Here is a 27,519-nt window from a genome sequence, read left to right as displayed (position 1 = left end):
CCTGGGAGGTGGGTGCCCCAGTTTGGGCTCTGCAAAGACTGCGGGTGGGAGGAAGCTGGAGCCAGGAGAAAGGGCCTTAGAAAAAAAGGCCCGAGACCTGCTAGAGAGGCGGTGCCCAGCAGCGGCACCCTGTCTAGGGAGCACCTTACTGCCTACAGCACTAAGCTTGTCAGGGTACTGAGTTCCATCAGGGCTGGCTGCCCAAATACCTGAGCTGGTGGCTGGCAACGGGGAGAGTGGCTCCACTCAGTGACACTCCACCTCATTTGGAAAGCTCCAAGCACTTTCATACTTTACTACTAGGGCTAAGGCTCAAACAGTTGGGCCGTGTCTGAGGTGTGAGCCAGATCTCATGACTGAGTCCCCCATCCCCAAGCCCATAGAAACTGCTGTCCACAGCCGAGAGGAAAACTGACCTGACCGGGTACTCTGAGAGGCTCCCCTCCTGTTATTGGCAGTGATCCCTTCCAAATTCCAATTTCCCCTTGATGACTGTAGTTGTTTGCAAACACCCCACATCAAAACCTTGACAAGTGGGTGATGGCCCAGAGAGGCAGTCAGTAGAGAAGAATGCTATGCCGGACCCAGAGCCAGCAGATAAGGCCCTGACTGGGTTAGCGGACCTCCATGACGTCATCAGGCTCCCACCTGCCAGCCTATTGGGGGGCCTCACAGGTGACAGCAGCGCTGCAGGCAGACTAGACACCTTCAAGCACCCCACAACGGAGGCAGACCAGGCACAGAGCAAGTTATGGGAATTAGTCCATTCCGTGGTCCGGAGAGACACAGGGGAACCTGCATTGGAGTTCTGCAAGAGGAGCCTGTGCCCCGGGGTGGGGGTGGGGCAGAAGAAGCAGAACAGCAGAGGGCATCGACCACAAGAGCAGTCCTGCCCAGGAAAGGAAAGGGAAAGGAAGGAAATCCCTCGGGCCACCCATGTCCCTGACATGTGAGGCTTGTGAAAGGTCATCACAGAGAACAGTGGTCCTGGGTCAAACCTAGGTCCCTTTGTCTTTCTCCAGAGACCTCAAAACCCCTCAGCATCGTCAGAAATCATGTAACCAGGCGGGGTCCCACTGAGTGACCAAGGCCTCAAGCCTGGACATAGCACTTTCCACCTGAACACGAGAGCAGTGGGCTCTAGGACCGTGGGCCCCGAGCTGGCAGCAGGCTACAGAGCCCACTACAGTCTCCTGAGGCCCCAGCACCTACTGTCCTCTTTACCAAGGCCAAGGCTGCACCACAGAAACCCTCACCATGAGCCAGGTGTCCACCACCAGCTGTTTTTATCTTTTCCTCAATAATTCTTCATGTCCATAGTGAACCTAAGTAACGTCTATAATAGCATAAAAGCGTTCATCCTTGGGGCTGGAGAGATGGCTCAGTGGTTAAGAGTGCTCGCTGCTTTTCCAAAGGATCCTGGTTACCAGCACCCACATCAGGTGCCTCAAAACATCCTGTAACTCTAGATCAGATCTGGCATCCTCTTCTGACCTACACACACACACACACACACACACACACACACACACACACACACACACACCACACACACAAATAAGTCAATCTTCAGGAGAAGAAATGTGCATCCTTGAACTCCTGACCCTCCTGCCTCCCATCACCCAAGCATGGGGATCACACGCGTGTGCCACCGCGTCAGAAGAGTCGCAGTGACAAGAATGGACAGGACAAGGGAAAAGACATCACCAACAAAATTTCAAGATCGGGAAAGCAGCTTAACAGCTAAATCAGAGGCCAGCATGTAGAAGCTGTTTGTTTCTGTTGTTGTTTTTGGTTTTTTTGAGACAGGGTTTCTCTGTGTAGCCCTGGCTGTCCTGGACTTGCTTTGTAAATCAGGCTGGCCTCGAACTCACAGTGATCAGCCTGCCTCTGCCTCCCGAGTGCTGGGATTAAAGGCGTGTGCCGTCATGCCTGGCTGGAAGCTGGTTTTAGTGGGCAGTTCTCAACAGATACTTGTTGCCATGGCACCAGGCAGCTGTGGGACTAGGCTTCGTGAGAGTGCATGTGTAAAAATAAAGAGGTTGGAGCAAGAACCATCCCTACACCTGCACCTCTTCCCCTGCCCCGCATGTAGATGCCAGTGCTTAGGCTGTTCCCCTGCTGGGCTGGAAAAGTGGCAGGCAGGCCCTGAGCTCCTCTGGAGCAAAGGCATTGGATCACATCAATTCCGTATGGAGCCAGGACTGCCTGCTCCGTCTGCCCCTGTGGATCTGAAAGCTGACAAGTCTTTGGCGCAGAGCTTTCACTCAACTTCTCTGGGTTAGTTGATCTCAGTTGTTTGTTTTGTTTTATTTTCCGAGACAGGATCTCATTATAGAGTTTATGCTGTCCTGGAACTCTCTTGTGTAGCCTGGGATGGCCTCAAACTAGAGATTTTCCTGCCTCTACAATCTGAGTGGTGATTTTGGGCGTGAGCCACCACATCCAGTTAGTCCTCTGCCGTTCATTCATTCATTCATTCATTCACTCAGAGAAAGGGTTTCGCTATGTTGCCCTGTCTGGCCTGGAATTTGCTATATTGATGAGGCTGACCTAGAACTCACAGGGCTCTGCCTGCCTCTGCCTCCTGCAGTTCTTAATCTAGAAAGGCCAACCAAGCGCCAATAGATATTTTGGGAAAGCCTTGGAAGATAAGGACCATAATAAGTAAAACCAAACCAACTGCAACAAAACACAGCAATGGTAAGAGGAACCTGGGGAAACAAATGTTATATACAAAGATGTTTCTATAGTGATGCTACTGGAAAAAAACCTTAGAGAAAAGAAAAGATCTTCTAAGAGCTGGAGAGATGACTCAGCGGTTAAGAGTGCATGCTGCCTTGAAGAGGACAGGGTTCAGCTCCCAGCACTCATGTCAACTGGCTTACAACCACCCATAACTCTAGCATCTGAGGATGTGACAACCCTTGGCTTCCTTGGGAAGCCACATTCACAAACACAGACACAAATACATATACAGACACGCACACATAAACATTGTTAGAAACAAATGCACCTTTAAAAACAGAACTTCTACAAATACAAAATCATAGGGGTAAGCAGGGTGTGGTGGTGGCTGCCTGTAATCCCAGCACTTGGGAGGCAAAGGCAGGTGGATCGCTGTGAGTTAGAGGCCAGCCTAGCCTGGTTTACAAAGTCAGTCCAGGACAGCCAAGCTAACACAGAGGAACCCTGTCTTGAAAAACAAACAAGCGAGCATGGGGGTAAAAACACAAAACCCAGCGGTTGACCAGAAATAAAATGATTTACCATATGATCCAGGATCCCACTAGCCCACTGTTATATGACGTCAGAGAGACATCTGTACTCCCGTACGCCTTTACTGAGGTGCTGCTTGCCACAGGGATCCACCTAGGCACCTGCCAATGGCTGACCAAATAAAGAGAAGACGGCTGTAGGCCCATCCCAGTTATTGTTCAATTACAAAACAATGAAACTGTCATTTGCAGCAGTGTGGAAGAGCTGGGCGCACCTTCGATTAGGAAGTAAGTCAGGCATAGAAAGAAAAATACCACATGGCATCACTTACACGTAAAAGTTTGCCCAGGCGTGATGGCGCACGCCTTTAACCCCAGCACTTGGGAGGCAGAGGCAGGCAGATCTCTGTGAGTCCAAAGACGGTCTCATCTACATAGCAAGTCCCAAGCCTGCCAGAGCTACATAGTGAGACCCTCTGCCTCAGGGAGGAAGAGCAAGGGGAGAAAGCTGTTTCACATGTCGGTCTCACAGAAATAAGCACAGCCTGGCAGTTACCAGAGGAAGGGAAGAGAGGCGTGAGAGGATGGAGTAAAGATGGTTAATGGGTACAGGGGTGCACCTAGATATAAGTAATAAGTTGTTATTGTTTCAAGAAAAGGTTTCTCTGTGTAGCCCTGGCTATCCTTGAAGTGGTTCTAGACCAGGCTGCCTGCTGCTACCGCCAGCCGGAGCACTGAGATTAAAGGTGTATACCTCCACTGGCTAAAGAAATAACTTTTTTTTTTTTTAATGTGGATGGTGCCCTCAGAGGCCAGAGGAGAATGTTGGATCTCCAGGAACTGGATCCCATGGCACCCATGGATGCCAGGAACAGAACCCAGGCCCTCTGCAAAGAGCGGCAAGCACCCCTAACTCCTGAGCCATTTCTCCAGCCCCATGAAACAGTAACTTTCAATGCCCTGAAGCACAGGAGAGCAACCATGGCGGACACCAATTAGTCTTGAATGTCAACACAGCTAATAAGAGGAGTTGATTGTCCTTAACACAAAGGAATCATTGGTGCTTGAGGTGACGGCTGACCAGATAGACCAGCATGTTACACAGCTGCACTGAAGCACCACCACACAAGGTCTCACATTGTATCTGGAGGAAGCTGGGGCAAAGTGTCTGCAATACAGGAGACCCAGCACATGAGACAAGGAAAAGGACTCTTTGCTGTGGAGCTGGAAAGAGACTATGCAGCCACCACCTGGCACGTGACTCAAGACACAGGCCTGCCACAGTGCTTCTGCCGCTGGACCCTGACAGGCGGCAGGAACACCTTCTAGTCCTGCTCCACCATCAGAACCAAGGCACTGGCTCTGTTTGGATGCTCAGTCACCTGTCCTAGAGGACATGCTCCACCCAGCGAGTGGGACTGAGCAAGAGGAAGGCACAAACACAGTCACAACCAACAGGTGGGGAGAGTTTCAAGGGCGAGCACAGAGGGGCATCGCGAATGTCAGCGACCACAGCCACATGCCTAGAGAGCAGCGGACCCAGGGTAAGAGGGCACAGACCTCAAAAGAGGAACAGAAATATTTTCAACCCACTGTTAACTGTCCGTATGCAAAGCCATTCTGATGGCTATCAGGAGACTAGAGACGGAGTTAGCAACAGGCACAGAGACAACAAGGCAACCACTAACTATAGGGAAAAAGGAAAAGGAAACTTGTTAGGCTCAGCTGTGAATAACAGTTACATTGACATAATGATGCAATTATGTTGATTTACCAAAGGTGCTTATACACCCCCACACCACACAAATTTTTTTCTGTAACTCAAAATTAATGGCTTAAAAGAACAGATTCCTTTTTTTTTTTTTTTTTTTTTTTGGTTTTTTCGAGACAGGGTTTCTCTGTGTAGCCTTGGTCATCCTGGACTCACTTTGTAGACCAGGCTGGCCTCGAACTCACAGCAATCCGCCTGCCTCTGCCTCCCGAGTGTTGGGATTAAAGGCACGCGCCACCACGCCCGGCGATAGGAACAGATTTCTTATCTGGCAACTCTGTAGTGGTTTCTCAAGGCTAAGGTCAAGGTGCTGGTAGGGTCCTACAGCTCCTCGGGAGAATCCACTTTCCCACTTGTTCCAGCTTCTAGAGGCTAACTCCACGGCTCGCGGCTCCTTCCATCTGCAAAGCTGGCAATGGGCATCAGTCTCTCCTCACATCCTTGCCACTCTGCCCCGCCTTCATCTTTCATGTCTAAGGACCTTTGTGGTCGCAGTGAAGGACTCAGATAATCCAGGGAAATCTCTCCATTTCAGGGTTTCTCTGTATAGCCCTGGATGTCCTGGACTCACTTTATAGACCAGGCTGGCCTCGAACTCCCAGAGATTTACCTGACTCTGCCTCCCGAATCCTGGGATTAAAGTTGTGCACCACCACAACCTGGAGAAGATGGCCACTTTTATTATGCCTGTTAGATGCAGACATCTACATATGTGAGCATAAGCAAACCACATTTTGAATGAATATCAGAAGAGTATTGTCAATAGTAAGCCTACCACGCAAACTATTTAGGATGCCGGGGAGCAGAAAGGGCCTGTGGGCTTAAAAGAAAATGTATAATCAGAGGTGGGCAGGATGGCTCAGTGAATAAAGATGCTTGCTGCCAAGCCTGATGACCTGATTTTAATACCATAGTGGAGGGGGAGAACAGACTCCTGCAAGATGTCCTCTGGCCTCTACACACGTGCCAGGGTGTGCGCACACACACAAATACAATGTAATGATTTTTCCAAAGAGGATCTATTAAACAGTAAATCAAAGAAAAAAAATGTCTGTCTTGAGAGATCAAAAAAGAGGTTGTTTGCAAGGCGTGGTGATGCATGTCTTTAATCCCAGCACTCAGGGAGGCAGAGGCAGGTGGATCTCTGTGAATTTGAGGCCAGCCTGGTCTACAGAGTGAATGTAGAACAGCCAAGGCTACAGAGAAACCCTGTCTCAAAAAAACAAAAAACAGAACAGAACAAAACAAAAAAGAAGAAAAAGGAGAAGAAGAAGAAGAAGAAGAAGAAGAAGAAGAAGAAGAAGAAGAAGAAGAAGAAGAAGAAGCTGTTCGTTATGTGCAGAAACAGAGGCTATAGGACTGTAACAGAAGATTGCTGGGGGAGGGCTGGAGAGATGGCTCAGTGGTTAAGAATACTGTCCGTTGTTATAAAGGACCGGAGTTCAATTCCCAGCACCCACATAGCAGCTCACAACTGTCTGTAACCCCAAGGGAACTGACACCTGCATACTAATGCATATAAAACAAAACTAAGTAAAAATTTAAAAAGAAAGAAAGACAGACTGCTGGGGGAGACATCTAAAAAGATCGACAGTGGCAGCCTCAGAGAAGGCAGAGGAGAAGGCAAACACTGCATCTTCTCTGGTACTCTCCTGCTCCCTAGACCTTTTGTCTGTGTAACTGTTAGGAAAGATGGAGTTTTATCAGGAGGGATGAGGACTGAGGGAAAGGCCTTCACTGAACTATGGCCACCCGTTGTGTGGCCTCCCTCTCTTCTCCAGAAACAGGACAAGCTACTCATCTCTCTGTTGTTCTGTGAAATCATCATATCCTACACAGCAAACAACCCCAGCTCCTCACACCCACACAGTTCCATCGCCAGCTACCTCCCTCCCAGCACGCACCCTGTCCCTATCCAGTCCTCCAAATGCATTACCTCCCGGTCCAAACTGATATCACCTCACCTTCATCCCTCCCAAACTGAGGATGCCAATGCTAAACACATCCCAACCACAGCCTGCCTCATCCAGCTTCCTTCTGCAGCCTCAGATCGGTCCCACACACCATCTCCAACACCATCTCCACCTTCCTCTCCAGCTCAGCCTCCTCAGCACCTAGGAACTGATGCCTCGGGGCTCAGCTCCCACTTCAGCGAGGGCCTGTGTATCATCATTCTCAACCAAAATAAACCCTTAGCACCCACAGGCCTGCATCCTTGCTCCCCCAAAACAGACCCACTGACAGAACCCAGGAGCCCCTCCCTCCCCACCTCCAGCCTCCTGGGGATTGCTGAAGGTGTTGACTGTGCTTGCATTTTCCCCAAACCCACCCTAATGCAAAACATGTTTCCTGAAAGAGCCAATCAGAGGCCTTACCTGGGCCCTTTTTTTTTTCTTTAAACGCTGATGGTATAGAGAGATAAGAAGAGCCAAAAGTGAGTCAGGGGCTGTCAGCCACTCACTGTCTTGAGGCCACATGGACCGAGTAGGGCCCAGGACAAAGAACCAAGGGATGAAGAGAATGAGTCAAAGATGACGGTTGTCTGGGCAGGGCACTTGCCCACCTGAAGTGAGGAACTTCCTGTGCTGTGAGTCTGAGGAGACGGATGGGAGCCTGACTCAGGAGCCAGTCTCCAGCTCAGGGAAGTCCTCCAGGGAGCCAGGCTGATTCAAACCTTGTTTGTTTGTTTTTTTGGTTGGTTTTTTTCCTTTGAATCAGGTTCGCCGGATATAAAACTGTGCCTCAGGTTCCTCACCTGTAAAATGAGGGGAATAGCAGGACTTGCCTCACAGAACCATGGAGAGACTCAAAAAGTAATGAATTAAAAATGCTTCCTAGAATGCCTGGCACTGAGAAAACATCGATAAATCTTCACAGTTATTAGAGTCTGACTCATCCACCCACAAATCTCTCTCCTTTCTCAAAATCCCTGGAGTCCCCACAAGTGGACGTCGCTCAACCGGAAGCTGCACTTATTAAGTTGGGCACTCCTACACCACTCTACGCTTGTGAATAGAGCTTTACGATGTCAACATCTCGTTAATTCTCACACAGTGCCCCACCATCTGCAGCAAGTACTATTTTTATCCCCATTTTCCATATGAGGAAAATGAAGTCTGGGATGGTCCCTGTTCCTAAGGAGAGCAAGGTTTAAAGGCTGTCCTGCCCATCACAACTTCTTGTAATTAGCTCACGACCTTTGCGGCTAAGCTCACTTAGGGCACAGATAGCTCAGAAAACAATCTCCAGCCCGCCTTACTTTTCCGGTTCAGTTTGGGTATGTATGGGACACATCTTCAATCTTCTTCTTCGCCTCCTCCTTTTTTCTCTTCCTGCTCCTCCTCCTTTTTTTTTTCCTTTTGTTTTTCGAGACAGGTTTTTCCCTTGTGTAGCCCTGGCTGTCCTGGAACTCACTCTGTAGACCAGGCTGGCCTCGAACTCGGAGACCCTCCTGCCTCTGCCTCCCAAATGCTGGGATTGGAGGCATGTGCCACTGCCTGATTTAACCACAATCTTCTTGGATCGGAGGAGCTTGTTTATTCATTCACCTCTTTGCTGAGCCCCTGCCATGATGCGCACTGCCTGAGGGCCTGCTAGGTGCTGCATTCAGTCCCTATAACAAATCTAAGAAGCAGGTCTGCCGCCATCGTGCTTTTAAGACGGCACAGAGGGTTTAAGGAGCTCAGCTGTGACAGCCCAGTGCACGTCACGGGTTGTCATGGATCCTGTCCAGCTCACCCCTCAGCCCTTCAAACAGGGCAGCACTCAGCAGGGCACAGGAAGCACAGATCCTAGCAAGGCATGGTGCTCCTGCTGGTGGCCCCACGGACCCCAGCTCCTGCCACGTGGCTGAGTTTCCTATTTGAGCTGGGGAAGAGGATTCCGTGGGTGATGGGCTTGTCCCCCATATCACCCCATCATTTACCAAGGTGGACATCAGGGTCTCCCCACCTACCAGAGCCTCTCTGGGTCACAAGTCTGCGTGGATGGGACAGGAGGAGGCCTTGGTTCCACTTTGGGGTGAGATGATATCATCATCATCATCATCATCAGTTGCTCCCACTTTCAGAGGTGTCACTTGCACCCAGCCCACCAGCTGCCCACAGAACACCAAAAGCCTCTGGTGACAGGCCAACAGTCCTGTCATCCTGTCCCCACTTCAGAGCCTGACTCAGGAGTCATCAGAAAAGGATCTCATACTCCCCCAAAGCCATAGCACACGTCAGAAGCTCTCAGGAGCAACCACACCTCCCGCCACTATGGCAGCCACAGAGGAGGGGCCAAGTCTGAATCAGACTCCTTAGCTTGCGTGGATGGTTTCCATGACACAGCCCCTAGCGCAGAGAGAATAAAAGGTTTATGCCCGAAATAGAGGCTGTGAAAAGCTGGGATTGTTCTCAGGAGTCAACAGGAGCCACCGCAGAGGAGCGCCTGTTGCTGGGTGTGGGTCACAGAAGACTCCTGCCTGCCTCAGGCTGTGTGCCATGGCAACCAAGACTGGCTTCAGTATGGTCTGCAAATTAGGACTACAGGGTGACTGAGCTTGAAGACCGGCGGGAGATTCAGCCGTGGTCACCGATGAGTTCTGTGGCAGCTCTTACCCTCTTCAGGAGGTGACTCCTGGACCACAGCTACGTGTGTCTCAAGAGTGGGCCAAACTAGAACAAAAATAAACACTGAAAAAAATCATGTAGAGGCTGGAGGGATGGTTCGGTGGCTAAGAGCACTGGCTGCTCTTCCAAAGGACAGGGGTTCAATTCCCAGCACCCACATGGTAGCTCATACCCAAGTGTAACTCCAGTTCCAGAGGATCCAACACCCTGACACACACAAACACACACACACACACACACACACACACACACACACACACACACACACATGCAATACCAATGTAGATAAAATAAAAATAAACATTGAAAGCATGGGCCACACTGCAGCCTCTTCACTCCCTCCCCTTCATCTGCTTCCGGCTCCCCTCCCGGCTACTTTGCAATTCACTAGCGGCTCACTTAACCCTGAGAATAAGGCTTTCACCAGGAGGCCTCGAAAACTGGGTCTGTGAGAAGGTGAGACATCTGCCTGGCTCTTTGGGGCCCCTGGGGCCATTGACTCAACTTTCTGGAAAGACAGACTTCCTTCAGTGTCTGGAGTGACTGGTCCTAGCAGTAAGCATTGCTGGGACACAACAGGCCTGGGAAGGCCAGGGCAGGAGCTGGGGAAGTCTCTCCAGGGCATCTTGGAATCCCCACACTCCCAAATGAGGGTGATAGAGGACTTAGCTCCTTCAGGAACAACGAAGGCGTGGGCCTCTAGTGAAGCAGGCGCTGTGGAGGCTCTCCAGGCTGTGAGCAGGGTTAATACAGAATTGGTAACAGGAGGAAGCCAGATCGCAAATGTGGCCTGTGAAGAAACGCAGAAACCAGGCCTTTTGCAGATTTTCTATAACTTGGGTCATAGGCAGTTCTGAGCCGCCTGATGTGGGTGCCAGGGACTAAACTTACATCCTCTGGAGGAGCAGCCAGCATCATCTCTCCAGTCTGCCCCTGAATTTTTTTACCTCCGGCCTCTACCTCTCAAAGCTGAGGTTACAGGTTTGTGCCACCGTGATTAGCCAAAACTGGAGCTTTGTAAGGATAACCCTGGACAGGCAGACAGCTGCCCAGTTATCCAGTTGCTGGGGGGGGGGGGGGGAGGGCAGTCAGGTGCACATAGAAGCCTTGAGGCCAAAGCACTAACTAAACTGCACCAGGGGCTAGTACTATTCACTGCCTTCTCGGTGAAGATACTCACGGGCCCTTTAAACATTTCTCCTTTGCTGCCTAGCACAATGTAAGACTCAGAAAACACCGGTGAGCTGGGGCAGTGGTGGCACCCACCTTTAATCCAAGCACACAGGAGGCAGAGGCAGGTGGATCTCTGAGTTTGAGGTCAGCCTGGTCTACAGAGTGAGTTTTAGGACGGCCAGGGCTGTTACACAGAGAAACCCCCCCCCCATATCAAATCCATAAAAAGAGGAGGAAGGAGGAAGAAGCAGAGGCAACAGCGGCAGCACTAGAGAGATACTCAAGGAGGAAGCTGTCCTTCCTGGAGCCGGTGTGCTGTCTTGAAGGCTCCTGTATCACAGCATCCGATCTCACACCCTGGATGCTTTCTAGCATCCAGCCCTCACAGGAGACTAAGCTTCCCAGCACCCTTCCCCAGCCCTTGCTCCAGCAGGGCAGGAGCACAGCAGCCAGCGGCTTCCCCAGCACTCCCTTGGGGAGCTGAGCAGCGTACCTCGTACCTTGAGGAAGATGTCTCCTTTAAACTTCTGCTAAGATTCATGCCCATAGCACTAGTGACTCCTCTGCCATGGCCACACCCTCTCAGCCCCGGGGCAGCTTCTCCCCTGGGTGGCTCCGGCAATTATAGCCGCTCTTGTGGCCACTACTTCATTTCTGTAGTCACTGGAGTTCTTTTCTCTGGATGACCAACCCTTCTTATCCCAGCCCCCTGTTACAGTTAAGAGTTCTTCCTGTGAAACTTTTCTTGTTCAAAACACCACGTGGCTTCTCTCTCCCTATGGACCTGGCCTGACACAGCCACTCAGGTCCTTAAGGCCTTTGAGCTTATTAGCAACCTTCCCTGCCAGCTGACCACTCCCCGCTTCAAACACTCCTCCTCTAGAATCGTGTATGGGACACAACCGTTGAGTGGGGCCGCAGGGTACAAGAGCCCTGCTTCTGCGCTCCGGGCCTGCCACCCTGTACGGCAGCCTTGGCTAGTGCGGAGCCCGCCCTGCCCACACTGCTGTACTGATGTCCACTCCACTCTCAGCCTGTTTCCCCCGGGGCTTAAAGAACACAGACCTCCTCTGCCTGTTGGTCTTTATTTTCTGTTTGCCCACCTGGTTGCATGGGTGAAATTCTGCTCTTAACAAAAACAAAAACAAAAACAAAAACAAAAACCAGGCCCCTAGAGCCAGCTCTATTTCCTAGCTTCTTTCTGTGTGTAAAAATGGCACCACTTGTTCCTCAGACACCCAAGCTCAAAGCCACAGAGAGAGACCCGGTCCCACCTTTTCCTGTCAGTCCCCATGACCTACTCTTGAGTTCGCCCCAGGAACCTCGTCACTGGACAATAACCCTGAGGACTAGACAGTGTTGGGGAGCCCTGTTTGCTCTCTCCCTCCAGCCTACCCTGTCAGCAGAATGTCCACACAGTATTCCCTCAACCAAAACTTGATGCTTATCAAGTTGCAACCGGCTGTGGTGATGGGTGCACTCCTGGAGGGTATTTAAAACAATCGCACGGTGCGATTGCGAGGGTGAACTGTACGGAATGCTAATCCTACCTTGATAAAGCTGACTTCTCCCAACCACGAGGGGCCGGTGATTTTCACACACTGGTCTGATCTTACACTGGCAGCTGGCTCACTCCATGTTCAGTCATGTCCTCAGCTGACAGTTTGCTTCCACAGTCTGTTCATGCCATTTTCCTCTGAAAGGGGGTCCCCCTCCCAAGACCCTTGAGACCCCCTTACCCCATCCTTCAGGCTGACATATCTCCTTCCTTCAACCCTCCCTCTAATAGTGTCTGTGGGTGCTCATGCATATGTGTGTGTCTAGTTTCCCAAACATAAGAGGTCAAAGTTCATGTCTTGTTCTCTCCCATCAGGCAGTACAGCCCCAGTTGGGGCTGGCCTCTGTCCTGCTCTAAGTGACCCTTAAGGCAGAGAGGACTGTGCAAAGTCATTCCCAGACAACTGCAATCCCCACAATTGCACAGCGCTGCAGTGAGTAGATTGCCTCCCAATCCTCACTCTGGGGGGTCGCTTGGTAGAGCCCCAAGGCATGGGAAAACGATGTGGAACTGAGCTAGTCCACCATCTCCAGGCCAAAAAAGACACCTGCCATGAATTTTACAGCCCTTCCTGTCCCCAGATGCCCAGGTGATGGGATCACAAGGATCCAGGAAGGGTCAGGCCTTCCATCCCTTGGGACCCTTGGAAGCTGGTTTGCCTGCAACTACTGTTCACCACAGGGCCCACAGCCATGCTTCCCCAGGCCTGCTGCTCTCCTTTCTCCACAGAGCATGCCAATAACTATGGAACTGACACCTCTATGTCAGAACTGGGAAGTCCCCCAGGGTCAGGACCTGGAAGGTACAGTGGGGTTCAACTCCTCCTTAGACAGCAAAGCAGGAGGAAGCAGCTCTTAGAACTCTCCACAGGGGTGACCCAGCCAAGCCCACTGGTGAAAGGAGCTGAGATTTAGAGGTGTGGGGTGCAGTTTCCTGATCTGTGAAGTGGGGTGAATGAGAACCATCATCTTGCAAGTCTCCCTCGAGCTATGAGGACATGTGAGCTGACTCTTAGGCTCAGTGCCTGGCGTGTGGAAGATACTCAGCCCATGTTCGTTTGAAAAAATTACTCTGTGACTCAAGGTAAAAAGCCAGGTCACCTAGACTGTGTGGAATCTAGCTCACACTACTAGGTGTCTGCTATAGCCTGGTTCAGGGTCACAGCTTTCTTCCTTCTAGGGTAGCCTTAGACATTTCTGTTAGCCACACAGACCCAGAGGTATACACACCAACAAATGCACACAGAGACCAAGCACACACACACACACATACACAGAGAGAGAGACAGAGAGAGAGACAAAGAGAGAGACAGAGAGACAGAGAGAGAGACAGAGACACAGAGACAGAGAGAGACACAGAGAGAGAGACACACACACAGAGAGAGAGAGAGACAGAGGGAGAGAGAGAGAGAGAGAGAGAGAGAGAGAGAGAGAGAGAGAGAGAGAGAGAGAGAGAGAGAGACTGAGAGGGAAACACAAACACCCAGACACCAACACACACACATAGAGCCACACAGAGACATGGTATATACACACAGATTCACACACAGACACATACGTATCAACAGAGATACACATGCAGAGGCACACAGACATAGAAGAGATAGTGACACAAACAAACACAGACACATGCACACGCAGACACAGATGGATGCAGAGTCACACAAACACATTCACAGATGAGCACACGGAAACAGACACAGAGACACACAGGAAAGCTGTGACCTACAGGCCCTGGCCCTCCAGGAGCTGCAGACCCTGGGGGATACCTGGAGCAGGGGACCCACAGCCACACCCATGCAGACGGGAGTTTGCACATTTCACCTACTATGTGGGCCAAAGAGGCATTTGGAAACCAGCTTGGGAAGCTCATAGCCATTCATAACACTGTTCTGCAAGAAAACACAAAACACTGCCCTAGACACAAGTGTTTGCAATAGAACCCTCCAAAAGCTGGGAGCTGCTTGTACCAAGAAAACTAACAGAGCAAGAGCAGAAAAACCACATAAACTTCGTTTGCCTCTGCAAAATTAATACCAATTACAAAAACATTTATGTGAACTGCTTACCATTTACACCTAATTACCATGCAGCACAATTATGCATATCATTAAGAGCATACAGGATTAATTATGCTGTATGTTTCATGTGATTACACCTCCATACACCCTGGATTCACAGAGGCCCAGCCTCCCCAGGGCCAGGCCAGGGTCAAGCCCCTTGCAAGGCTCTGCAGCAGATTCATAGCGAGCCACACCCAGCCTCACTGCTGGCCAGGGACAGCCTGAAGCTTGCCCAGCCCTCTGGCCAGCATCAGTAGCATACACACCCCTGATGAGAAGCCATCGTTGGCCAAAGCCTCTAGGATACAGAGGAGCTGCTAATGTCTACCAACAGGAGCATCTGATGAGCACAGGGTCACAACACAGCTAAATGGCGCCGTGGGAACCCAAACCCACTGCCTCTAGAGAGCTGGCTCTGTCAGAAGGGCCACCCACCCAGGTCCAGACCTCATCACCCACAAGATCACCTTTGGCCCCGTGACTGACTGTCACCTCTGTGTTCCCGCTCTGATCCCCTCAGCTCCTACCCTCAATAGCCTCTCAAATATACCCGGGTGACCCAGGCTGCTGGCAAACAACTAAGGAAGTTACTGGCACCTGATAGAGACCTTCACAGCTACAAAGAGCAGAAGACGCTGTGTCCTGTGGGCCCATCAGCTTACAAGACACGGAAGGAGAAGCAGGCATGTGCGGACGTGCCTTCTCTGTGCCAAACCAAGAACACACATGGTTGGATTTAAATCCTCAAACACCTGTGAAGCTGACGCCCTAAGGAGTCTTTTAAAATATGGTGAAAGAAAACAGCCAGGCTTGGTGTAAGAATCACACATGCTGCAAACAAACAAACAAACAAACAAACAAAGTGACAGCCTGTGTGAGTCTATCCACTCTGCAGATGGCAACATCAAGGCGAGCAGAGAAAGGCTGGGTGATCAGCTCGGGGACAAGTGCCAAGGAAGTAGCAGAACCAAGGTCAAACCCCATCTGTCCAGTGCCAAGTCTGGTGGCTTTGGCACACTGCCGCACTGCCTCCGCCTGAGTTCAGCACTACCAACATGGCTCATATCCTTATCCCAAAAATTCTTTGGGAACAGCCTTTTGATTCTGCTCCACAAACCAACGAAGGCTCCTTTCTCTCCAACGGTTTTTGTATCTTTTCTACTCGCCTTACCAACAAGTCTGGCCCCACTTGTTCCCTCTCGCCTTGGCAGACGTGGCCCTAATGGAGAGGGGCAGCTTTACCTAGTTCAAGGGCATCTCAGAAGGTGACAGTAATACTTACCCAAACAGAGCAACCTGGGAGTGAAGGGCTAGGCCCGGCAGCCCATCAGTGCAGGGAACAAATACCAAGAAGCAGACGGCCCAGTTCAAATCCCCAAACACTGGGAACACTGACGCTGGTGGCACAAGCCTGGTGAAGTCACTGCCTCCCTCACACATCTGCAGGGCCGCCTAGCACCGATGAAAGCGAAGGCCCTACGTTTTCACCCATCCCACGGACGCCCCCTTCAGGCCTTCTGACGCAGGCTCTCCCCCGCCCCCCTTCTGCAAGCCTGGCTCAGGCCCAGCTCCAATGTCTCCCAGGAAGCAGAGGGTCACCGCTGCCTCCCCTCACCCCCTTCAGCATACAGCCCTTGATGCAGACCACTCCCCCCCTGCCCCCCCCCCCCCACAGCTGCCTCTACATTTCTACACTGGCTTCTAACCTGAGTCTCTCTTCCTTGGTGCCCCAGAATGACCTTACTGGGGGTCAAGGACTTCAAGTCTAACACTGACCCTGTGGAAACACCGGCTCTCCACTGCCTGGCCAGGCCCAGGTCTCTAGCCTCATTAGGCTGAAATGTCCCTGACCATCTAGCTAACTGTTCTACGTCCTTCCACTCAGCCCGGGAACCTACAGAAATCCCTTCGGGGCATTCCCCTCCTTGTGACCAGGCTTTCCCTATCTAGTCCCAATAAGGACATGAGCCCCCTTTCCTGTTTTGTGTTTGTTTTCCAGATGCCCACAGCTGGCAACTCATTGGCCATCTCCCACCTGAAGCTGCAGGGTCCTTAGGTGTCATCTATATAACCAACACATGGCACCCAGGAGGACATCCAGAGATAAACAGGGACGCTGTGCATCTGGAACAAGGGACCTCCAAGGGGAAAGCTGAAAGGCTGCTAGAACTGCCATCTTGGGGCCAGGGTTTCAGATGCCAGGATGTTGGGAGGGTGTTGATGGGAGAAAAAAAAATGCAGATGCACTGCCCAGCCCCACTGGGCTTTTAAGATGAGCTTCCGGTACCAGGCAGGGCCCTCAGGCTACCTAGCACCAGCCAGGCTGAGAACCACAGGCCTCAGAGTGGAGAGCAACAAGCACACTGTTGCTGGCAATAAAACCATTAGAAGCCACTGCAATGCCAGTTGCCAAGTTGGTTATGGTCTGGACCCTCCCATGCTCTAGGCTAATGGGCAAAGCCAAAAATGCCAGCAGGACCAGAACTCATAGGAGACAGGGAGGGAGGGTCGGGGCAGGGCTTGGGAGGTACCACTTAGGCAGGAGCCTGGCAATTCCTGGCTTTGCAGCAGGAGTAACAGAGAGACCATCGAGGTAGCTCAGGAAATGAAGATTCCAGTTGACAAACCTGACAATTTGAGTTTGATGCCCAATACACACATGGTGGCAGGAGAGAACAGACATTGCACAGGCTGTCCTGACCCCCAACGTGTGCCCGTCCCCCCACAATATATAAATTGATGTATGGTGACCAAAATGCCCCTCTTCCCTTCACCTTAAGGGCAATGCGAATAGTTATTTTGTGGGCTCTCACAGCACAAAGCCTGTGTGAGGTCCCCCCTTATTTATTCTTGGACCATTGTATAATGAACCCCCGCTTTAAGAAAAGGGATACTTCCTTACTGGGTAACCACTATATGCGCTGTATGACAAAGATTCCATCCTCATCCAGTTTACAGAGAAAGCCTGCAACTCAAAGCTACTTAGGGCCAGGCAGCAAAGGAGCCTTAGCAGCTGAGATGCTCACCCCTAGCAGGGGGGCTGCCTGACTCCGCAGTTCCCTTTCTGTCCTGCACAGTTGCTGGGAACTTCTGGTCTGGTCAGCAGAGGGCAGGCTCTGGGCTCACTTCCCTGCTGGCTTCCTGTCTTCTCCCTTCTAGCCTTGTCTCCAGCAGGGGCAGCCAGATCCAAGAGGCCTGCGCGGCCGGCCGGTGCCAGGGAAGAGACTGAGAAAGGCAAGATGGGTATGGTACTGTTGCCAGAACTTCCCAGGGCAGCAAAGTGACCAGGAAAAGGAATTTCTGTGTCCCTTCCCTTAACCCCCTCTCTGTGTTGGCTCCCAGCTTCTCGTTGCCCACAGCTGCCCTCAAACTGGCTATGTGGGCAGAGGATGGCCTTGAACTGATCCTCCTGCCTCTGCTTCCCAAATGTGTGCACCTCAAAGTCCTGCTTGTGTTTTGAGATAGTCTGTCACTCTGTAGCCCACGTTGGCCTCAGACTGGATGATAGGTTGGTGTATAGTCTTACAGGGAAGTCTTTTCTTTTTTTCTTTTAAAGGTTTATTTATTTATTAAGTATACAGTGTTTTGCCTACATGTACACCAGAAGAGGATCCCAGATCTCATTAATGGTTGTAAGCCACCATGTGGTTTCTGGGAATTGAACTCAGGACCTTTAAGACCAAGCAGTGCTCGTAACCTCTGAGCCATCTCTCCAGCCCCCAGGGAACTCTTTTCTATGCATTCATTATGAGTAATTTTTTTTTCCTTCCTTTAAGACATGGTGTCACTATGTAGTCCTGGATAGCCTGGAATTTACTATGTGGACTAGACTAGCCTTAAACTCACAAGAGACTTGCCTGTCTCCATCTCCTTTTCTTTCTTTATCGCACGCTGCCCCCCCCGCCCCTGCCACCCAGTGTGTGTGTGTGTGTGTGTGTGTGTGTGTGTGTGTGTTTCTGAGACAAGGTTTCTCTGTGTAGCTCATTTCACATGCTTATGGGAGATACAGGGAGGGAGGGAAGGAGGAAGGGATGGATGGATGGGTAGGTAGATAGATATAGATGAATACATGGATCAATCTCCCTTTATTTGTAAACTTATCTTTTGATAGATAGATAGATAGATAGATAGATAGATAGATAGACAGACAGACAGATAGAGGTGGGTAGATGGATCAATCCCTCTTTATTTGTTAACTCATCTTTTAGGACCCTGCATTATTCACATAGGCCCATTCCATCAGGAGGCTCCTCTCCATAGCTCCTGCCAGCTGGGTTATTAGAGGATGCCTCCGCCTGGCATGGGCAGGGTTTGACACCTTCCAGAGTCTTTTGGGAAACAAAGAAAGCATGCTTCAGGGTCATGGCCTCTCAGCTATCTCAGTGAAGCAGCCCACATCCAGCCAACATCTCTGACCCCCCTCAATCCCAGTCACAACCATAAGCATCTCATTTTTCCTAATGGTCACTGGAACTGCCTTCTGCGCCAGCCTCCACCATACAGGTAAGCAGAGCACTTGGGCCATGTACAGAGGCTCACAGTTGTAATTCTAGCAGGCCAAAGTGGGAAGAGTGCCCTGAGTATAGGGCTAGCCTCGGCTAACGTGAGACACTACCTCAAAACTCCAAACCAACCAACAGAAACAAAAAGAACAACGGGCTAGGAATCGGGAGCCTGCCCCCCCCCCACCCCCGCCCCCTGCCCCACCCCCACCCCCGCCCCAATCCCAGTCCCATCACTGGCTGTAAGGCAGCCACTCATCCATCCCATCTGCACACCCAGACAGGACAGTTAACAGGCTCAGAATTAAAAATGACCTTGACATTTACAACAGAGGCAGGATCAATAGGAATGACCACAGGAAAAAGAAAATAGGAAGCTGGTCCTGTACCCAAATAAGGTCTGGAAGCCTTAGGGGTCAGAGAGGACCACAGGCAGATAGAGGACAGTGTAGAGCAACAGTCAGTCTTGGAAAATAACCCTGCCATAGTAGGATTCAGCTAGGGGAGCCCCAATACCCACACTTCTCCCTGACCCATCTTCCAGACAGGCTGGTGGCCCTTCCCTGTGGTCAGCAACTGAGATCTGGCTTGGGAGGGCCCTGCTCCCCCTCCCCCGTCGACTGTGGAGCAGCACCCACACCTGTTGGCCCAGGGCTAGCTGTCTAGGCATCTCCTTGGTCTAGGGGAGAGAGCAAGGCTTACTCTACCTCCACTTCTTTTCTAATCCCCTGCAAGAATGTTCTGGATGCTGGAGAGTCTCTGAGAGACCAGAACAGCAACAGCAGACTCTTACTGCCTATCAGTGGCAGCATCTGGGGATCTTCCCCTAGCTGCCAAGACCCCCTGGCGCTATGCAACCAGACCCTTGCTTTCCTGTCCCAAGTCTGAGCTCTTAAGCCCCAGTCTACACACTGTGAAGAACGGAGATCCTGCACCACCTGGGTTCAGCTGGCCCGGCCCTAGCGGGGAGGCTTAGCTGGTTCTCCATGGGCACACACAGGAATTAGCAAGAACAAGGACCCTCTCCCCCAACTGAAGGGAAGGCAGCCTTAGCCAAGATTCCGGCACCTCCTCATGTGTCCACACTGCAGCTGCCCCAGATGGTATCTTCCCCCCACTCCATCCCTGGGCTCTGAAGCCCCTCGGTGCTGCTCCTTCCTCCTCAGTCAGCAGTGACTTCCCTTTCCAGCCCCCTGCAGCTGTTAACTAGTTGGGTATCCCTCAAAGTGGGCACTGGGCCCTGCAAATCTAGTCTCAGACAATCAGAAGCAAACTCGAGGGGAAATGGTCCTGAATTCAAGGCAGAGTGAGAATTAAAAAGCTGCAAAGTTAACTAGAGGGACTGAGGGTGCTCGGACAACCTGTTGACAAAACCATTTGTGAGACCGGAAATAGTCTGCCAAGGTTTTCAGGCACTGTCAGTGCTGTCCTCACCTGACCGAGGTTTTTTTTAAAAGAGGCAGGAAAAGTGGGTGGGGTTTTTTAAGCCAGCCACCCCCACCTCATCCCACCCCTAGACCCAAATGCAGAGAGCAGGGACAGCAATGCACACACTCACTGACCCTTGGCTAAGATGGTGACAGTCTCTTCCACACATCCTGGGAGCCAACAGTTAAGTCCTGCAGCTGGGCTGAGTCAACAGATACCACCTCCTAACGCCACTACCCTGGCTTACACTGTGCCGAAGCTGGCTCACATAAACCAAGCCCATATGTGGATACACGTCTGCACAAATGTGCAGACACACAGCATGGACCCCATCCTGCCTGCACAATTAGCCAAATGGAGGTAGCTAGGACACAACACAGATCTTACAACAAGGGTAAGACTTGTATTTACGGAACTCAATTGGCTCATTTCTTAGGGGAAAATACTATAATCAACAAACACAAATGAGGCCGGATGCACGTCACACCAGATACAAGAGAGGCTGAAGAAGGCTGAGGAAGGCTTGGATGCAGGAGTTTTGAGACCAGTCTGGGTCATTTCAAAAATAAAGGAAAAAGTCAGAGACCCCAAATAAGCCCTTAAAGTTACGGGGAAGCCTCCTCTTAACACCAGCACTTGGGAGGCAAAGATCCTACCTCAAGGGTGGGAAGGGAAAGGAGCCTGGCACCTTTAATTTACTATTAAAGCCCTGGTCGGGCGCAGCAGAGTCCCTGCAGAAACGCAGCCTTGCTGAGACAGCTGATGGCTTCTAAGATGGAGGCAGAAGCGACTCCCCAAAGGACCACACTCTAGCTCTAACATCCACAGGTCAGACACACTCAGCCGTCAGCGGGGAGAGGACGGTGAAGGGGGCCCTAGGCCAGCGAACTGGAGGTGGCAGAGGTCAACAGCGTGAGGAACTGGGCTTGGCCTTTCCCACAGAAGCCCAGGAACCAGCCCTTGGGAGATCTCTTCCTAACCACGGATCCTCAGGGATAGAGCATTCACGGTAACAGAAGAGGGTCCGCCCATCTGAAGGGCAAGGCTTTGCTGAGACTTTCTTTTCCTCTTTTCCGTCTGGCTCCCTAAAACAGGAGTCTTGAGGGGATCCAGGAAAGAACTTGGGTCCTGGGGAGAGGTGAACTTTCTGTGTGGCCTATAAACAGGCAGTGGCCACTGGAGGCCTATAAGCAGGCAGTAACTACTGGACGAATGGCCAACAGAAACGGTGAGAGAGAAAGAGAGAGAGAGAGCCACAGCTTGGGAAAGCGGGGAGCTTGATCAAGCCACACTCCTACATGTCCAAAAGAACACCCAGAACTCCCCAGAAGGCAGGCCACCCTCAATTCCTCCCACCCAGAGACGCTGCACAAGAATCCTACAGCCCATCTTGTCCCTTGCTGGTTTGTTGGCAGACAGGGACATGAAAATGACTGAGGGACCCTTAACAGATTGGACTGGGGAAGACCCTTGCAAATTATCCACACACGCACCAAGTGTAAAAAGCTGCACGGGAGCTACAGACCCGACGACACCGTCCGTGCCCTCTCTGCCAGAGCCCACCGCTGTGGAGGGAAAACAGACCACTCAAGCCCTATTCTGGGTCTGAAATTCCACCAGGAAAATCAGAGCCACAGAAATCACAACGTTGGAAAGGGCCTTCAAGCTCCCTCCAAACCCCCACCCCACTGAGGAATCTGCCTGCAGACACCCTGACAGATGGTCGCTGGCGGCCTCCCGACTTGCACTTGGGAGGTTCATTCCTTCGGTCTGAAGGGGATTCACCTTTCCCCAGCTCCGGCAAGCACTAGAGAGGTAACAAGGGAAAGTTTGGGCCATCATGAGCCTGGGAATCAGGAGCTGCAGATATGATGGGGGAAAGGGGGGCATAGGTTGGAGGGGCGCAGAGAGAAAGCACCAGGAAGGGCTCCACAAGGCATCAAAGAAGGGGGCCGCAAGAGGAGAGACAGGCAGGTGCCAGAGTGGCCTGGAGCCCCAACCAGGACACACACACACACACACACACACACACACACACACACACACACACACACACACACAAATTCACACCTGTCAACAGCTCCACCAGGGCCTTAATGGGAACTAGTCAGCTTGCCCCAAAAGCCCACGGGAACTTCCACAACTGTCCAAAGGCAAGTAACTGCCCTAACTACCTGCAAGTGGCCACTGCCAGCAGGGAGGATAGCCCAAAGAGGGCCCACCTGGCAGCTGGGCGAGTCCTGACACCCCAGCAACGCAAGAAGAGCTCCCCAGGCTGCAGCTGTCACATCTGTCTGGGAGGGAGGAGGCACAGCGGAGCAGCACCTGATCCCAGAATCCCTGCGCAGCCTGCCCGCCCGCTTGCCCCGGAGGAGGTTCAGCCGCTGGCAGCCCAGGGTGAAACATGAAGACTGAACTGTCCCCAGGGATGCTGATGGCAGTCTCTGGGCACAGCAATGAGGGGCAAGCTGGGTCACCCGACTGAGGATACTCCTCCCCGAAGGCTCCTATCTCCTCTAGTTTGAGAGGGGACAGTTGTGTAGTCCCCAGCCCGCCCTTCCTCCCCAACCCTACGCTGGCCAGAACTGCCCAGCTGGGTGCAAGGCGCCATCTTAGGTCAAGGTGCAGCCACAGAAGGCTCCCCTTGGGAGCCCGGGAAGGGAGCTCTGAGACCGAGTGGGAACCTACTTCCATCCAGGGTGCCCACACCTACTCAGCTGGCCTTGCAGGAGGAGAGGAAAGGAGGGGATGCAGAGACAGGGGGAATGCAACTGAGGGGGGAGCGAAGGGAGAGGGTGCCCCCAAGAAGGCAGGCTCCAGAAAAGCAAAATGAAGTTTGGCAGCCACAGGGCTGCGGGCCCCGCGAAGAGGGGCTGGGGGAGGCCGGGGGCGGGCCCTGGACGCAAGCCAGCTCAGCCCGCGCCAACGAGGGAGGGCATGACGGCCTGGAGTGGGGCGGCCGGGTGAGAGCGGGACACGGACCGCGGCAGGCGCCGCTCAGAGGCTCGGGGTCTCCTGAGGTGCGGGCAACGTGGGGACTGAGACCCCCAGATCCGCAGCCTCGGCGAGGCCTCGTCCTTCACTGTGCAGATGCGAAGCTTTCAAGGACACGTCTACACCGACCCGGCGGGGGTGCGAGTGAGTGTGTGCGGGGGGAATCTGCTGCAGGGGGCGACCCCGGTATCCCCACCAGAGTCGTTTCCAGCCTTGCCGCTCCCGCCCCCGCACCTTCTAGTCCTCCACGGCCCGGCCCGGGGATCCTCGCCCACTCCCGCCCCGCCCCCACACTGCGGCGCCGCCGCCACCGCCGCCCCGCTCCCACGGCCCGCAGCGGGGGCTGGGAGGAGCCGGGCGCGACGCCCCCCCCCACGCCATTCCGCCTGGCCTCCACGCGAGCGTGCGCCCCCAGAACGGGCACGCTCTCCACGCGCTCGCCCCTCCCAGGCCCGCCGGCGCCCCGCACCCCCAAGCCACAGGTGGCCGCGGGAAGATCGCGACGCCGCGCTCCCCGGCGCGGGCCCCGGCCGCCCCTGGGCCCTGCCGGGGGGCCTCCAGGGTCCCCCCGCCGCGCGGAGCCTCCAAGCCCGGGGGAGGGGCGGGGCGGGGCGCGGGGCCCGGGTCGTGCCAGGCTGCCATTTTCTGCCGTGGCCACGGCGCTCCCCGGCCACCCGCGCCCCCTCCCCCTCCCCTCCCCTCCCGCCGTCCTATTCCGGGTCGGGTCCGCACCCCGCAGCGCACGGCCGCAGGCCTTGGCAGGGCCCCGGGGCGGGGGCAGAGCCCGGAAGGCGGAGGCGGCGGGGCCCTGCGGCAGCGCGCGTCGGGTGGCGCGCAGGCCGGCCGAGGCCCCCCGCGGCATTGTACGGACTTGAACTTGAGCCCGGACCGGGCGGGGGCGCCGAGGGGCGTCCGTGGCGGGGGCGGCGCGCAAGGAGAGGGGCGGCGGGCGAGCTGCGGGGACATAAACAAACCCTCGGCCCGGGCCGTCCGCGCCCGCAGCCCCGGCCCCGCGCGCCGCGCACCGAGTTGCGGGATCCGAGCCGCGCTCCCCACCGCCTTGCTGCGCCCTCCCGCCCGCCCGCCCTTCCAGCTCCGGGGCCGCGGGCTGTGCTGGTTACCGTGTGGCCCGGCGGGTCGGGCGGCCCGGCTCGCCCTGCTGCCGCGGCGCCGCGTCCCGGCTCGTCCTCTGCTCGCGCCGCCGCCCGCGCCGCCTCCCGGCCCGCCCGCTGCCTGCCGCGCTCCCTCCCTCCGTCGCTGTCGCGCTCCCTCTCTCCGCCTCCTCCGCCGGGTCCCCCCCGCCCGCCCCTTCTCTCCGCCTTCCTCCTTCCCTCCCTCCGGCCGCCCGCCGCCCAGGCCTCCGCCTGCCGCTCGCCCCCCGTGGCCGCGCTGGCTCGAGCCCCGGCGCTGCGGAGCCGCCCGGGAGGCAGCACCGGGGGCCCCGGGGCGCCGCGGTGGGAGCAGCCTGAGCTGCAGGCGGTCCTAGCGCCCCCGGCGGGAGGAGCGGGTTCGGGACCCCGCGGCGCCCCGGCTGCAGCGCTCCTGGCCGGGCACCTCGCCGGGGCCGCGCTCTTGGCCGCCCCGTGCTCCTCGGGTGGTCGCTTAGCCGCAACCTCCCCACCTTGCGGCGCCCCTCTACCTGGCGCGGCTTCTGCGTTGGGTTCCCACATCCAGCACTGGCCGTAGGGACAGCGGCCCCTCCTCTCCCGGGCCGGTGTCAAGTGCCTCCCCCCCGCCGCCCGCGGAGCCCCCGGCGGCCTTCGCCCTGCAGTTCTCCCGACCTCCACCAGAGCCCACTGCGCTCTGCGAGCCTCAGCACTGGGGCTGGGGACAGCAGCGCCTGCCGAGCCGCGTCGCCACCCCGAGCCAGGTGCCGCGGTGGCCAGACAGCTAGCTGCACACGGCCAAGGTCGGAACGCTTGGCGCCTCGAAGCCACCCTAGGGGCTCGAGCCCCGCCACGGAGAGGGCTGCCTAGAAAGCAGTGAGCTTCTCGTACCTTGAGGTGTCCAAAAAGAGTTGGATGCCCTCAGGTGGGCTCTGGAAAGATCTGAGGAGGTGGGAGGTTGAACTAAATGACATTGAAGGCCTGCCTCTTCTAGCTGCAAGGTTCTCCGCAGACCTGCACTAGACCTGGCTCCCTCGAGGTGGGGGTGCTCTCAGGGCTCTGGGTCTGTAGTGCTTACCTCTCCAGCTACCATCACCGGAGCTTGGCGCTGAATCCTCCGGACTCCCAGCCTCCTTGTCTGGCTCCTCCCTCCTGCCACTGGACAGCACCATCCATCCAGACAGCCCTTCAGTACCCCCCCAGTGTCCTGAATTGCATCTTCAGCACGCACTGTCACACTTACTTGCAGACCCTCAATGCTTAAGTAGGTCCCCATACAACGCTTCACCTCACTGAGGGTCACAGGGGCAGTTGCCTAATTCCTTGGAATGCAGAACCACCCTTTCATATTGCAGGGCACCTTTCCCATCAGTCTCCCCCCCCCCCCAACTGTCCTGACCTTTCCTATTGTCACCTTACCTCATAGGCTGACATGCCCCCCCCCCCAAGCTACTGGTGCTCATTTCTTCTACCCATAGTCTTTCGCTTGGCCAGTTATTAAGACTCACCCTGCCTTGTGAGGACAAGGACATTATTTGTCATCAGTGCAGCTCAGCACCTGTACGCGTTATGTCCTCATAAATGTCGGTTGAATGACCGTGTGAACTGACACGGGCTCTCTGTGCAAATGGTGCTTGGTGAAGGACAAGACAGCTTCATCAAGAGTTCCATGGCTTTGCTACCGGACATGACACTTTCCCCATGTCCGTACCAACTTGTCAAGTGATATGTGCTCTCCCGGCTTTCCAGTGAAGAAACTCATGCTTGGACTGGAGGTGGGATGTGGTGGGAGAGCATTTGCCTGGTAATCTCCAAGTCTTGGGTTCAGTCTTCAACACCACAAACAAAAAGCCCACTATGAGGCTAGAGAGATGGCTCAGTAGTCCAGAGCACTGGCTGCTCTTCCAGAGGACCTGGGTTCAATTCTCAACACCCACATGGCTGCTCACAACTGTTTATTAACTCCAGTTTCAGGAAATATGTGCACATGGTGCACAGACAGGGCTGCAAGTAAAACATGCACGCACACCTAATGTTTTTAAAAGTCGGTTATGGCTTAACCCTCAAAGTTTGGAAGCGTCAGGGCAAGAGTTAAGACCAGGTTCAGTTGACTCAGGTCAGCAAGCACATCACAGTGAATGTAAGTCTGTTTTCAGTGCTGATGGTGATGCCATCGGGAACCCCAAAGGCGTGTGGCCTTGGGTGTCTGTGTTGCTAGCTGCTAGCGTCATGAGGCCCTCAGTAACCAGTGGGAGGCAGTCTCAGGCTCCGCCATTGGCTCCACATGTCAGCACTGATGTCTTGGGTCCAGAGAGGTAGCACAATCAGTGGTGGATGCCTCTCTTTACGTTGTGCTGGGTTCGGCTCAGGCTTAGGTTCTGTTAGAGTTTGAATATGAAGTATCCCTCCATAAAGACTGATACAGTAAAGGGGTGGTGGGATTTTTGGTTTGGTTTGGTTTTGGTTGTTGGTTTATGTTTGAGACAAGGTCTCTCTATTTTGTAGCCCTGGCTGTCCTGGAACTCATTGTGTAGACCAGGCTGGTCTCAAACTCACAGAGATCTACCTGCCTCTGCCTCTGAGTGCTGGGACCAAAGACATGTGGCACCACATCTGACATTGTGGTACTGTTTTAAGAGGCTCTGGAGGCTTCAGGAAGTGGGGCCTAGCTGAGAGCATTCCTTTGTGGGTATATTATTGCCCTGTGCTTTTCTGTTCCTTGTCCCCTGCTTCCTGGCTGCTGTGAGGCAGGCAGCCTCCTCTACCACCGCGCCTGCCACCACTAAACCCTCAGAAACCATGAGCTAAAGCCTGTCTTTCCTCCTTTAGACAGTCTCTGTCAGGGATTTTGTAGCAGTGAGTACAGGCTCCTACACTCCCTCGCTTTGGTCCTAGACAATTTGGGCTGAAGATGCAGCATCAGTTCCAATAGGAAAAGTTATCCCAGTGGTACCAAGGACCCCCAGACCCCAGTGCTTAAAACCACCAAATTCTATATGCAGTTTGGTGACTCCTCAGAAAGTTAAATGCAGCACTACCATGTGACTCCAAAATCCCATTGTTAGGTGTATGTCCGAAAGGATTGGATGCAAGC

At 53.7% G+C, this 27,519-nt stretch overlaps 1 protein-coding gene across 2 annotated transcripts in view; it reads right to left on the bottom strand.

The window, feature by feature from the left end:
* Positions 1-25,085, bottom strand: part of DNMT3A (DNA methyltransferase 3 alpha) — a 109,507-nt gene extending 84,422 nt beyond the window's left edge. Inside the window, exon 1 of one of the 2 annotated variants that reach the window (XM_084792594.1) lies at positions 24,959-25,085. The gene's annotated coding sequence lies outside the window, so the exon portion shown is untranslated. Of the gene's footprint in view, positions 1-24,440; positions 24,574-24,958 lie in introns of those variants that run through there. The other variant, XM_084792593.1, reaches the window with a different exon arrangement.
* Between the last annotated feature and the right edge of the window lie 2,434 nt (positions 25,086-27,519).

This window comes from Acomys minous, assembly GCF_964271855.1.
Source record: "Acomys minous genome assembly, chromosome: 8".
Taxonomy (NCBI): domain Eukaryota; kingdom Metazoa; phylum Chordata; class Mammalia; order Rodentia; family Muridae; genus Acomys; species Acomys minous.
This window is presented reverse-complemented; position numbering and strand designations above follow the sequence as displayed.